The following is a 14,009-nucleotide window of genomic DNA, read 5'->3' as shown; positions in this document are numbered from 1 at the left end:
ACAGGCAAACAAATCATCATAATCTTGGTGTTTTTGTTTGTTCACTTGATTTGTCTCTTTGACTTTTACAACGTTATTTTTTCAACTCACTTTCTCCTTACTGGTGGAAAAGCAGCATCGAAATGCCAGGAAATCCTGCTGGTGTAATAAGTATCCTCAGATGCATGTGAAATCATTTTGCAATGAGCCTTAAGTATATCTGTGCAATCTACAAAGAAGAAAACTTGGAAACATGGCCAACATATAGTTTCTATCCATGACCAGCACAATTCTCAATTGGACAGTCATTCCTTTGTCACTGGGTCCAAGTGCCACGCTCCTTAGCTGATGGCATGGCAGGTTTACCATTGCCGTGTGCACTGCAGCAATTCAAGAGAGCAGTTCATCTTCTTCTGTGCCATCACATTGACTCTGTATTCCAAATTTAATCTATTGCATTTATATTTGTATAATTTGAAGGTTTTTTTTCCCAAGAGTTTTGCTTCCCTGATGAACAGTATTAACTCTGACTTCATTTCCAGTGCTATTGCTGAAATCCTGAAATTCTGGTTGAATCAGCACCCTGAAGACTTCCGACAAGACTCAAGTTATGCTTGCCTAAATAAAGTCCTCACATACCTAAAGCAGACAGCGCCGGGGTCAGACCCTGAAAAACGGGCCCAGAATCTTCACAGTCAGTTTCTGGAGGATGAAAGTGCAGAGAAAGAAATGTTCAGTAAGATTTATATTTATGATGCAAAAACAGTGGTTTTAATTCATAAGGCAAGGGGAAATAATTGTGGGGCAGTGTTTTTATCGGTGCGGTGGTGAAAGCATGTTCTGTTTGGCTCCAAAAGGCAGTTTGGGAATTTACTTTAAATATATCTCTGAAAGATTATAGTGTGCTATTCCTGTAGTGTAAATCTGATTCATGGACATCTACTCCGTCTGTATTCCGTCCCTCACCAGGACAGTATTGGAGCTCTCTGCCGCTCCCTCCAATGGCTGCCCAACCAATCGCCATTTATCACACCTGTGTTCCCTTGCTGAACATGACCTTACTCTCAACAGCCTGTATTTCAACTTCATCTGATGTAATGCAACTCACTTCCTGTGCAATGAAGGCATTGCTATGAATGCTTGCACGGAACCCCAAAATGCTGTGTTTTTTTTTAATTGAGATGTGTAGCAGACATTATTCCAGCCATGTCTCTTGAATTTCTTATTCCAATCCATCAAAGCTGATGCTTGCTATTGTCACCAACTGGAAAAGTTTATTGAACTTGTTAATAAAATGTGAGGCTGGATGAACACAGCAGGCCAAGCAGCATCTCAGGAGCACAAAAGCTGACGTTTCGGGCCTAGACCCTTCATCAGAGAGGGGGATGGGGGGAGGGAACTGGAATAAATAGGGAGAGAGGGGGAGGCGGACCGAAGATGGAGAGTAAAGAAGATAGGTGGAGAGGGTGTAGGTGGGGAGGTAGGGAGGGGATAGGTCAGTCCAGGGAAGACGGACAGGTCAAGGAGGTGGGATGAGGTTAGTAGGTAGCTGGGGGTGCGGCTTGGGGTGGGAGGAAGGGATGGGTGAGAGGAAGAACCGGTTAGGGAGGCAGAGACAGGTTGGACTGGTTTTGGGATGCAGTGGGTTGGGGGGAAGAGCTGGGCTGGTTGTGTGGTGCAGTGGGGGGAGGGGTTGAACTGGGCTGGTTTAGGGATGCAGTGGGGGAAGGGGAGATTTTGAAACTGGTGAAGTCCACATTGATACCATATGGCTGCAGGTTTCCCAGGCGGAATATGAGTTGCTGTTCCTGCAACCTTCGGGTGGCATCATTGTGGCAGTGCAGGAGGCCCATGATGGACATGTCATCAAGAGAATGGGAGGGGGAGTGGAAATGGTTTGCGACTGGGAGGTGCAGTTGTTTGTTGCGAACTGAGCGGAGGTGTTCTGCAAAGCGGTCCCCAAGCATCCCTAAACCAGCCCAATTCATCCCCTCCCCCCACTGCACCACACAACCAGCCCAGCTCTTCCCCCCCACCCACTGCATCCCAAAACCAGTCCAACCTGTCTCTGCCTCCCTAACCGGTTCTTCCTCTCACCCATCCCTTCCTCCCACCCCAAGCCGCACCCCCAGCTACCTACTAACCTTATCCCACCTCCTTGACCTGTCCCTCTTCCCTGGACTGACCTATCCCCTCCCTACCTCCCCACCTACACCCTCTCCACCTATCTTCTTTACTCTCCATCTTCGGTCCGCCTCCCCCTCTCTCCCTATTTATTCCAGTTCCCTCCCCCCATCCCCCTCTCTGATGAAGGGTCTAGGCCCGAAACGTCACCTTTTGTGCTCCTGAGATGCGGCTTGGCCTGCTGTGTTCATCCAGCCTCACATTTTATTATCCTTTATTGAACTTGTTTCCACTTTCTGTCCTTCTCTTCACCTTCAACTGCTCCATCTCTGACTCTTCATCTGTGGTTGTGAGAATGAAAAGAGGCTGCAGACAGTTTTGACAAATGGGCAGAAATTGCAGCAGAAGGAATACAATGTGGCAAGGTGTGAAGTTAACCAGTTTGATCGGAAAACTAAATTCAGAATGTCTTTTGATAAGTTTGTATTCAGAGGGATGTGGTTGTTCATGTCAGTTGAATTCCAAAGTTAACATGAATGCAGTGCAAACTATTCGGATTACGTTTGCTTCACTGCAATACCTCACAGTACAGAGAAATGAGATTGCAATAGATGGATTCATTTGGATCAGCACAAGTGCCTTTGGCAACTTCGCTGCTTTCTCTTGTAATTTGGGGTTCAAAGTGAAACATCTCTATAAATAGATCACATAGCTGCCAGAATAAATTGTTAACGCTGCAGCTTAATGGTAATTCAAATGACTGAGTTATGATGAAAGTTAAGATCTTTTTCTGCGATGGACTCTGATGAAATTAATTTGTTAAAATGACCATTTAGATCCGAGATTACCAGTGGTCCCAAAGATCAGTGTTGTGCAGTAGTAATCATTGACCGTAGAAGAGCACCATTTTAGCCAGATACCAACCATTTGGATACTTTGACATCAGTGAAAGAATCAATGGGTGGGGTCGGCGGTGTGTCTGAATTTGTTTAGACATGATGTGTAAAGCTGTTCATTTTGAGTAGCAAGATGTTTTTCTAATCGAACTTGTTCACACATGTTAACGCATACACTGTAGCAGGTGGGTGTTGAAGCCAGGCCTCGTGGCTCATTGTTATTGACACTAGCACTACAGCACAAGAGCCCTTGTTGGTTACTACATGCCTGTGGAGCAGGTGAGACTAAGCCCAAGGCCACTTGGTTCGGAAATAGGAACACTACCAATGTGCCTCAAGAGCCTCCATTTTGAGTGGTCATCTGACGTTGTCAAATTCATGGTGTCTCCCTGTCAGTTCGTGGAGGGCTTAGCCATCTGTCTCAGGGTTTAGTTCATTTGGGCTTCCTTTGACAAGCTTCAAAAGTAGATCCAAAAATTTTGGTTGAGCCAAGTATTGCTGAGTGAATACCGCTGTACTGAGTTCATGATGTACAAGACCAAATTCTGCATAGAACGGACTCGTAATATGGTCTGCTAAGACCCAGCAGCATTGAATGAGTCTTTCAGGACAATTTCCTTTTTAACTGTTGCTGTCAATGACATTTTATTTTCTAATATGATTGAATAATTTTGCAGGTTATTGTAAAACAAGAACTTGAGATTTTTAAGATTTCCTTTGGCAAGAAATTGGAATGGGAATCTGTCAATAAATACAATTTCTTTTGCAATTGAAATGCTTCCAACAGGAGGGTTTCACTGCAATATCACATTAAATTCAGCAAATTGAGATTTAAAACTATAAATGTGAGCTAACTGTTGTAAATTAATGGACGATTTCTAGTCACAAGTGAGTAAGATGTTTTGGAGCAATGAGAACTTTGGGCACAAAATAAATATCTATCTTCACTTACACAGAAGGCTACCCTGGAAGACTTGGGTTCTACGTGGGAGAAGAACATGAAGGAACCATCGAAGAAGTGGACGAAAAGCTCCTCTGCTACCCATCACGCTGCATTGCAGAGCAGCTGACCTTTATGGATGCTGTGAGTAAACAGGAATCTGGGTCTGTGATAATGGACTGCAGATGCTGGAGAATCCAAGATAATAAAATGTGAGGCTGGATGAACACAGCAGGACCAGCAGCATCTCAGGAGCTTAAAAGCTGTCATTTGGGGCCTAGACCCTTCATCAGAGAGGGGGATGGGGTGAGGGTTCTGGAATAAATAGGGAGAGAGGGCGGAGGCGGACCAAAGATGGAGAGAAAAGAAGATAGGTGGAGAGGAGAGTATAGATGGGAAGGTAGGGAGGGGATGAGACAGTCCAGGGAAGACGGACAGGTCAAGGAGGTGGGATGAGGTTAGCAGAAAGGAGATGGAGGTGCGACTTGGGGTGGGAGGAAGTGATTGTTGAGAAGAAGAACAGGTTAGGGAGGCAAAGACAGTCTGGGCTGCTTTTGGGATGCAGTGGGGGGAGAGGACGATCTGGGCTGGTTTTGGGATGCGGTGAGGGAAGGGGAGATTTTGAATCTGGTGAAGTCCACATTGACATCATTGGGCTGCAGGGTTTCCAAGCGGAATATGAATTGCTGTTCCCGCAGCCTTCGGGTGGCATCATTGTGGCACTGCAGGAGGCCCATGATGGACATGTCATCTAAAGAATGGGAGGGAGAGTGGAAAACGCTCGCGACTGGGAGGTGCAGTTGTTTATTGCGAGCCAAGTGGAGGTGTTCTGCAAACCGCTCCCCAAGCCTCCACTTGGTTTCCCCAATGTAGAGGAAGCCACACCGGGTACAATGGATACAGTATACTAGATTGGCAGATGTGCAGGTGAACCTCTGCTGAATATGGAAAGTCATCTTGGGGCCTTGGATGGGGTGAGGGAGGGGGTGTGGGGGCAAGTGTAGCATTTTCTGCGGTTTCAGTGGAAGGTGCTGGTGTGGTGGGTTTGGAGCGGAGTGTGGAGCGAACAAGAGAGTCGCGGAGAGAGTGGTCTCTCCGGAAGGCAGACAAGAGTGGGGATGGAAAAATGTCTTGGGTGGTGGTGTTGGACTGTAGATGGCGGAAGTTTCGGAGGATGATGCATTGTATCCTGCTTTCCGGAGAGACCACTCTCTCTGTGACTCCCTTGTTCGCTCCACACTGCCCTCCAACCCCACCACACCCGACATCTTCCCCTGCAACCGCAGGAAATGCTACACTTGCCCCCACATCCCCTCCCTCACCCCTATCCCAGTCCCCAAGATGACTTTCCATGTTAAGCAGAGGTTCACCGACACATCTGCCAATGTTGTATACTGTATCCATTGTACCCGGTGTGGCTTCCTCTACATTGGGGAAACCAAGCAGAAGCTTGCGGACTGATTTGCAGAAGACCTCCGCTCGGTTTGCAATAAACAACTGCGCCTCCCAGTCGCGAGCTTTTTCCACTCGCCCTCCCATTCTTTCGATGACATGTCCATCATGGGCCTCCTGCAGTGCCACAATGATGCCACTCGAAGGTTGCAGGAACAGCAACTCATATTCCGGTTGGGAACCCTGCAGCACAATGGTATCAATGTGGACTTCACCAGCTTCAAAATCTCCCCTTCCCCCAACGCATCTCAAAACCAGCCCAGTTCGTCCTCTCCCCGCACTGCACCACACAACCAGCCCAGCTCTTCCCCTCCCGCCACTGTATCCCAAAACCAGCCCAGCCTGTCTCTGCCTCCCTAACCTGTTCTTCCTCTCACCCATCCCTTCCTCCCACCCCAAGCCGCAGCTCCACCTCCTACCTACTAACCTCATCCCAACTCCTTGACCTTTCCGTCTTCCAAGGACTGTCCTATCCCCTCCGTACCTCCCCACCTATACTCTCCACTCCACCTATCTTCTTTTCTCTCCATCTTCGGTCCGCCTCCCCGTCTCTCCCTATTTATTCCAGAACCCTCACCCCATCCCGCTCTCTGATGAAGGGTCTAGGCCCGAAATGTCAGCTTTTATGCTCCTGAGATGCTGCTGGTCCTGCTGTGTTCATCCAGCCTCACATTTTATTATCTAGGAATCTGGGTCTATTCTGTTGAGACCTGTCTTTCGCAGTCATTCTCAATGCGGTGTTTCAGTCAGCAGTAAGCATCCGAATCTCACCATATTATTGAATGCTATTTCCGCTCCACCAGTCATTATAACTGAATTGCCTTCACAATGCAGTCGTCCAAGATGTCAAAGTGTCTTGTTTGAAATGTAACTTCAGTCTTGAGCTTGAAATACCTGTCGATGAAGACTTCAGCACTCGCCTATTTTTTTAAATGAATGTCACATGAATTAAGTGAGCAGGGAGAGCACTGAAAATCCTTCGTAACTTCGTGTTGAATCTCTCCAAAATGAATAGTATTTCAGGGTAAAAGTTGAAATGTTTCACCAGAACAGTCACTGTTCCTACATGAACCCAGTGATTTTGTTCGAAGTGTCCAGTACGACAACTTTGGTGTTTGCAGAGATCTCCTGGAATGGAATCAGCCACGAGATCAGGCTATTCCAGTCTAGTCTCCAAGGTGGCTTGGTGCCTACCTCTACGAAATGAGGCGAAGGATTGCTGACTCAAATTTTGTGTTCTGTCTGGGTCTGGTCATAGGCTTTGGCTTCAAATGGAAGCTCAGCTTTGAGCAAATGGGACTGTGGTCTATATGACAGCATTGGGTGTGACTCTAGAATGTAAGTAGTCCTCGAGGTCTCAAAAAGCCTGAGCAATTGTCAGTGTTGAGAGCAGGGGTGCGCATATCTAATCTGCAAGTGAACTTTTTGTCAAACGTACGAGTTGGTTATGGATCGCTGCTTTTCTGCACAGAGTTAGAAAGTTAACATCTGTTTTCATTGCAGTCTCTGTTGTACGTGTGTATACATTCTGACACTTCGAGTCTAATCATGTGACACAATGATGACAACAGACATTTTGGATGGGAAACAACCTATATTGGTGTCTGTAGAGGAACATAGCTGCTTTTCTTTCCTTGAAGCAGTGAGGTCGGCAATGAGATCAGTGATTCCTTTTCAAATCAGTTGTTTGACCTGGTGAATGTCAAGGCAGTGTTTTTGATTCTGGTCGCCTGTGTTGTTCCTGTTGCAGGCAGGTCCAGGAGGCTGAAACAGGAGATTTATTATTTAGTTTACTGTAGAGGGCGGAAGGTTAGCCTCAGCTGTTCCCTGCCTGAAATAATCGATGACATCATTGTCACATGATCGGAGTGTTAAAAGTGAGAGTGCACCATGCTTGCATAAATACGCAGCAGTTTCCCACTCCATGGTTTCTGAGTTTGTGTTAAGTTTGACACTCGGAGCATAATTGTTTGTGGGAGTTGTTAGCCTTGAAGAGGGAGGCAAGAGGAGACAATGCAAACAGAATGACCAATTGACAGGCTTGGATGTTTGGCAACATTCAGCTTCAGCATGAAACCAACAGTGGGGAGGTGTTGTCGTTGAGGTGTACTTAACCAACACGGGGTGCGGCAGCCATTGTGTTCTGTCAATCTGCCTTGATGTGAGAAGTGGACATGATGCAGGAGCACTTTCCTGATGGCCAGTCTGTCTAGCTTATGGACCACCATGGCTGAGCATCAGTAGGAGTGACTATTGCCAACAAAGCCGTGCATTGATGGTGTGCACGGAGCCAGCAGTCGGAGCAGGGTGGAGATAACTTGTGATTTAGAATCTAACCTACAAATAAGAAGGAGATGACTGAAAACTCAAGGCTGTTGACCTGTTTGTACAACCTATATGCACCTTGGGCATCAATGTGTGTATTATGTACTCAGTTGTTGACAAAGTAGCTTGTGCAGTTTTGAATGTACAAATGAAAACTAGCAGAATGAGTTTACTCATGAATGGAAGAACCTTGTTTGTAGTTCATTCCTTCAACCACAGTACTGCTAATATATGTAATCTTTGTTTCCTTTTTATTTTTGATCAGGATCTTTTTAAGAAACTTGTGCCCAGCGAATGTTTAGGGTCCATCTGGGCTGAACAACCAGATCGAGCATCAACCGTCTGGGCTATCGTGGCACAGTTCAATAACGTTAAGAATTGTGTCACCAGCACCATCAGTCGGCCTCAGCAGCTAAAACCACGGCAGAGGGCGAAAATCATTGAGAAGTGGATTGATGTTGCCAAGGTAGACTTGTTCTTTAGTGATTTTTAACCTTTATGACAGGGTAAAGCACTCAGTGCATGAAACAAACATGGTGGAAGAGAGCAAGCAGTTCCTACGATGTGTTGAGATGTTTAGGGTTTGAAAGCCTCTCGAATTGACGAGCAGAATTAGAATTGAATGCTTCATGGCAAATCCTAGCATTTGTAATTTCCATAGAGTTGGCTGCTAATAGTTCATGCCTCAGTTCACAGTTGCATTGAAATATTAAAGTTTTCTTTCTCATCAAAAATATTTCTGTGGAGAAATAAAGTAAACTGATTTCAGATTTTTAGTGGCCCTTCAAACACAAAGTTACTTATTAGGCATTACAGAATGTTGCTTGCCTCCCTTCCGAGCAGTGATCAGATTTATGACACATTGTAAATTTTATTCTCAGTTTTCTGCATTCCATATGCCCGTATGACGGCCCTTCAGTAACTTGCCTGGTTGTCTGTTTCTTATGTGTTTGCCAAAGGAATTTGTCTTTGCATTTTAATCAGCAATTGGGAAAAGGATGAGGAAGGGCTGTCATACCTGATATCAGGCTTGTCTTTGTCATCAATATGTGGCATTCCCACGAGTACATTTGGAAAGAATCAAGACAGGAAGCTAGTAATTAACTAATTAAGTGAATTAAGTAATTTATTCATATTCATTTTATCATCCAAAATGGCACTGGATCATAGCAACAAAAGTGTATTATCATTGAAATTTCCCATATTCATGTGACCATAAAATATTTAGTCATTCGAAAGGTTGGGAATGAAGATTCATAATTAGACCTTTGCCAGGTATTTGTGACAAATCTGGTTTGGCTCTTGGCAACGCTGCCTGCATGGATTTGGACTCGTAAAGAATCTTAAGGCATTGATGTCTGTCTCCAGTTTCACAATCCAGAGAAGTTGAAATGAATGGAGGCAGACACCCAGTCATAGACATGGATACATGAGCTCCTGACAGGCTGTCCGTGCCGACCTAGAAACTGGTGCTGTCAAAGGCCATTCTGAAGATGAGTTGCCACCTTCCAGTGATCACTTGGCTGGCTCTTCCGGTTGTCATTTGAGTTGACAATAGTTGATGAGGGGACTTATCCATGTTGAAGTGTCCTCCGTCACTTACTTTTTACTGCAGCAGCCTTTGTTGCCCTCAAGCCGGAAGACTGTGGGCTTGAGATCTTACCTGCTGGACTTAATCAGATAAGGCATCTATCTAATGATGCCCAGTGAGGCACATCCACATAAAGCCAATATGGTCTAATGACCCTCTCCCTCCTTGGCCTTCCTCGCTAAGCAGAAGTGGTTTTGAGAGTTGAGAACAAACAATTGCAGGCTTCCTACTCTCCTGCCCCTCGGCCCCTCCCTACAAAGTTCAAATTTATGCTTGTGGAAGGGAGGTTTGATTTGTTCTATTCTTCTCCCTGTCTCCGTGGGGCAGGCAGATGAAGGACATTCACATGCTATCCTCACTACGATTAGTTAACTCAGTCTCAATAACATTGTGATTCATAAAAGTAGACTCAATTTTCTGATTTGTACGCTTTCCTTGAATGATTATCTCATGTGTCAGGCCCTGCCCTCCTATGCTGGCAGAAAATGTAATCTGTCATTCGTTTATCAGATGAATACAATGGATATAACACAGATGATTACCCGTCTCCAGCTCCCTAACTTCGCCACTTCCACCACTCAGATGGCCGTGTCTCCAACTTATTCATTCGAATCTTTGCTTTGGCGTCAGTAACCATGTCTAACGAGTCAAGTGTTGGCAGAGAGTGAAATGTCTCAGAGGGAAAAAAAAATGAAGATCAAGTTTTAAGTCGCTAAGATTTGTGGAATTTTTGCCCCCACAAAGTCGTTTGTTAATGCTGTTATTTTTGCAGATCACGTTTTTCTGATGGAACATTTTAATGTCTGAGGTATTGGGTCATGGGGAGCCACTGTTTTTCCCACAGAACTCATGTTTTATGTTCTCACAGGAATGTCGGATTTTGGGAAATTTCTCTTCAGTGTGTGCAATTACCCGTGCATTGCAAGCAAATAACATCTTTGAGTTTCAGAAGACTTGGGCAGCCGTGTCAAAGTGAGTCATTTTTCTGAAAAAGCCGTGTCATTATTTTTAATAAATATGTGGTAGGAATTTGCAGGTTTCACCTCCAAGTTTACTTGCCAAAGTGATCTTCACACTCCAGATGTGTTGACAGGATTACCAGAGGCACTACAGTGCAATCCTAACAGTTGGCTTACTGGCAGAATCTTTCATTCTTTCACTAAGGAGTGAGGAGTTAATTTTCTACAGTGGAAAAAGAAAACTGTTTGACAGCTTAAAATATTGAACTATTGTGTTCCAAAACTGATCTGCTGTTGGATGTAACGTAAGACAGTTTCCTGTGGATGTGCTGTGACGGGGTGATATGAACTGGAGGTTTGTATAGGAACCTGAAATACAAAGAACACAATTATTTTAATCACCCAAGAAAGCAGTCGAGACCTCTTTGAAGTGCGCACTTGTAGTTTATATTCCTGTGCCGTAGACGATTTGATCATGATTGTTATTTTGAGGCAGCTTGGAGGTGAAATCTCACTTGCTGTGATGAGATTTCCTAAAACTACTGCAATGAAGGGCTTTTGTGGCACAGTGGTAACATCTCCATCTCTGGGCTGAAATAATCTGGGTTCAAATTCTGTCTGATGAAGGGTCTAGGCCCGAAACGTCAGCTTTTGTGCTCCTGAGATGCTGATTGGCCTGCTGTGTTCATCCAGCTCCACACTTTGTTATCTTGGATTCTCCAGCATCTGCAGTTCCCAATATCTCTTGGGTTCAAATTCTACCTGCCAAAGAGATGTGTCAAAACATATCTGAACTGTTTCATTAAAATAACTGCAATTGTTTGAAAAATGCTTCACTGCCCTTCACTGTCTGTATGACTTGCTTATTTGTCAGATTCCATGTCAGCTGTTTGCAATCTTGACTCTATTCTGTCAAGAGTAATTTGTTATATTCTCTTGACTAGGAGCACAAAGGCAACATTTGAAGATCTTTCAAATCTCATCTCCGAAGATGGCAACATAATGACAAGTAGCCAGCGCGAAAAACAGGTAAGCGTTTGCATTTGGCACTGTGCATCGATATTCAGGGCATTATAGGTATTTTCAAGCAAAATATCTACAATGAATTACATTGGTGTCTGAATGCATACAAATACTGTGAATCAATAATGCAACAAGGGATACATGTATTACATATGGATGGTCTAACTTGGCTCAAGTCTTCCAAAATCGTTCTGTCATGATGCAACCTTCATAGATTATCTTTCTCAGTGTTCGTTATCTTGAAAGTTTGAACACTTGCACAATGATATTAAAAGCAGGATATATGTCAGTTTTCTTTTCTTTTGATTTGCACACTTGGAGGGCCTCGTAATTAATAAAAGCCAAGGCAAAACACGAATAGCTTTAATTGGTTCTCGTTAGTGTTTTTGTTCAATTAGCATGTCTTCCTTTTATTGTTCTCTGCGGTAATAAATATTTTCTGCATTGGAACTGAGAGATAATCACATTGCTTTGTTTGTTGAGCATTTCAGACATCAACTATTTAGTTTCAACTAGCTTGGACCACCACTGACATTTCAAACTAACTTCAAAAACCTTCTCAAAAAGCATATTGTTTTACCAGGTTTCGAGACATTCCTCCTCACTCTGTTTGTCATGCTGTTTGCCCAGTCATTTTGTTCCTGAATTATACAAAGTAACAAAATAATTTGTTAGTTATAAACATTTTGGTGTCACTTGACCAAACCAGTGTGTCCAGGACAGTAAGGAGGCAAGATGCAAGTTTTCTGTTGAATCATTCTTAGATTAAATCAAAGCAGTTTGAAGGTGGTACTTGAAGAGGACGAAATGCAGCATTCATGTTGGGTTGTTAACAATTTGACAGACACTCCGTTTTTCATACTGCTGAAAGTTCGAGTTGAGGTTGACGATGTTTTTGCATTGCTGTCCATCTGCTGGCTCCATAATTTCTACGGTGCTGCTGTCACACCTTGTTTATTATGTTTGCTATTGGTGCACAGTGCAGAATTCCAAATTACTTTTCATATCTGGCTTGAATCTAAAAGTAGATTTGTTTTTAATAATCAAAAACGTGTGTTGTGCAGGATGATTGCTTTTGTGGTGTCAATTTCTATAAATATACATGGGAAAATCTGAGTTCAAGATTGGACAGTTGTTTAACTTCCATAATGCTGTCTCCCAGATTGTACAGTGAATATCGATGCATGGTTCGTTAATCTTTAAGCATATTACACAGATGTTCTCTGGCAATATGGCTTGCTAAGCTTTACTTTATATGGGTGTGCCATTCGCAAGGCCACCATATCAACACTTACTGTCGATCCTTAGTTGACACTGAGTGTAGTGATAAGATACCACCTTGATATACCATAGCGTATTTTCTGATAATACTTCCCCAAATGTGACTGTCTGGTGAATTTCACCTGAGTGAGCCAGCAATCATCATTTTCACTGTTGTGTTTTTAAATCTCAGAAAATATAATTTGAAACCTCATTTTAAATGCAGTTTGAAGCAGCAACTTCACCATGTCCAACAATTTGATTTGCACACTTGGATGGGAATCTGAAATAGTTGCCAAGTGATTGTTTTATGGGTTAAACATTGATACTAGTTTTGTGATAAACTATTGTGCGTGGGATAAATTGTAATATCACTTCCAAATATCATTGCCTGGCTATCACCTCTTGAGTTCGAATTGGCCAAATGTTGACATAAGGCTTTAGCGTTGTAAAATGTTTTTACAATAAAAGCTTGAGTTTTGAAATCTCTTCTGTTATCTCATTTGATATTATGGGAGATATAGATTAGATGCAGTGAATGAATAGCTGGTTTTCTATGTACATTTTCAGGATGGAGCTTCAAAATTTGCCGCCCTCAACTGCACCTTGAAAGAGAACAAAATACTGACACACAAAACACTGAAAGTAACAAAGAAGAAGGTAATCATCCCTTTATGTTTAATATTGGAATGAAACGTTCTCAAGTTGAAGCAGTTAATCTTGAAGCTTTACAAGTAAATCTGATTTATCTTTCCATAATGGTGTATCTTTGTTATAACTATGCTGTAAAGCAGTTCTCCGGGTAACTAAAGGGAAGTTATCAGCATTGCTGCTACTTAAGCCATTGAACATGTTTGGTTATATGTTTGAAGCTATAACCATGCTGCTTGTTGCATATCTATCAGTGTGTTGGGTTGTGGGTAGAATATTTCTACATTGAATGGAAGTAAATCTGCGAGGCCAGGCAGGTATGCACAAACATTTCCCATGGTCTGATGGATAAATACAACAGTCAATACAGTGTGGAGCTGAAGGAACTCAGCAGGTCAGGCAGCATGAGAGGAGCAAGAAAATCAACGTGTCAGGTCAGGACCACACTGTATTGACTCTGACTCCAACATTTGCAGTTCTTGCTGTCTTTGAGAGATGGTTAGCATCACTGGTGGTCCAGTGGTTAGGATTCGGCGCTTTCACCGCTGCGGCCTGGGTTCGATTCCCGGTCAGTGCAGCACATTTTGGGGTGGCTCAGTGGCTCAGTGGTTAGCATTGCGGCCTCACAGTGCCGGGGACCCAGGTTCGATTCCAACCTCGGGTGACTGTCTGTGTGGAGTTTGCATATTCTCCCCGTGTGTGCATGGGTTTCCTCCCGGTGCTCTGGTTTCCTCCCACAGTCCAAAGATGTGCAGGCTAGGTGGGTTGGCCATGCTGAATTGCTGGTTGTGTTCAGGGGTGTGTGAGCT

The 14,009-nt window shown here is 43.8% G+C and overlaps 1 non-coding gene across 1 annotated transcript; it reads left to right on the top strand.

Annotated features, from left to right (window-relative positions):
- Positions 1–13,702: 13,702 nt before the first annotated feature.
- On the top strand, positions 13,703–13,777 carry trnae-uuc (transfer RNA glutamic acid (anticodon UUC)). Its single transcript has one exon. It is a non-coding gene; the product is annotated as a tRNA-Glu (tRNA).
- Positions 13,778–14,009: the final 232 nt, after the last annotated feature.

Source organism: Stegostoma tigrinum, chromosome 8 (assembly GCF_030684315.1).
Source record: "Stegostoma tigrinum isolate sSteTig4 chromosome 8, sSteTig4.hap1, whole genome shotgun sequence".
In the NCBI taxonomy this organism is placed as follows: Eukaryota; Metazoa; Chordata; class Chondrichthyes; order Orectolobiformes; family Stegostomatidae; genus Stegostoma; species Stegostoma tigrinum.
The sequence above is the reverse complement of the archived record's forward strand: the minus strand, read 5'-3'. Positions and strand labels throughout refer to the sequence as shown.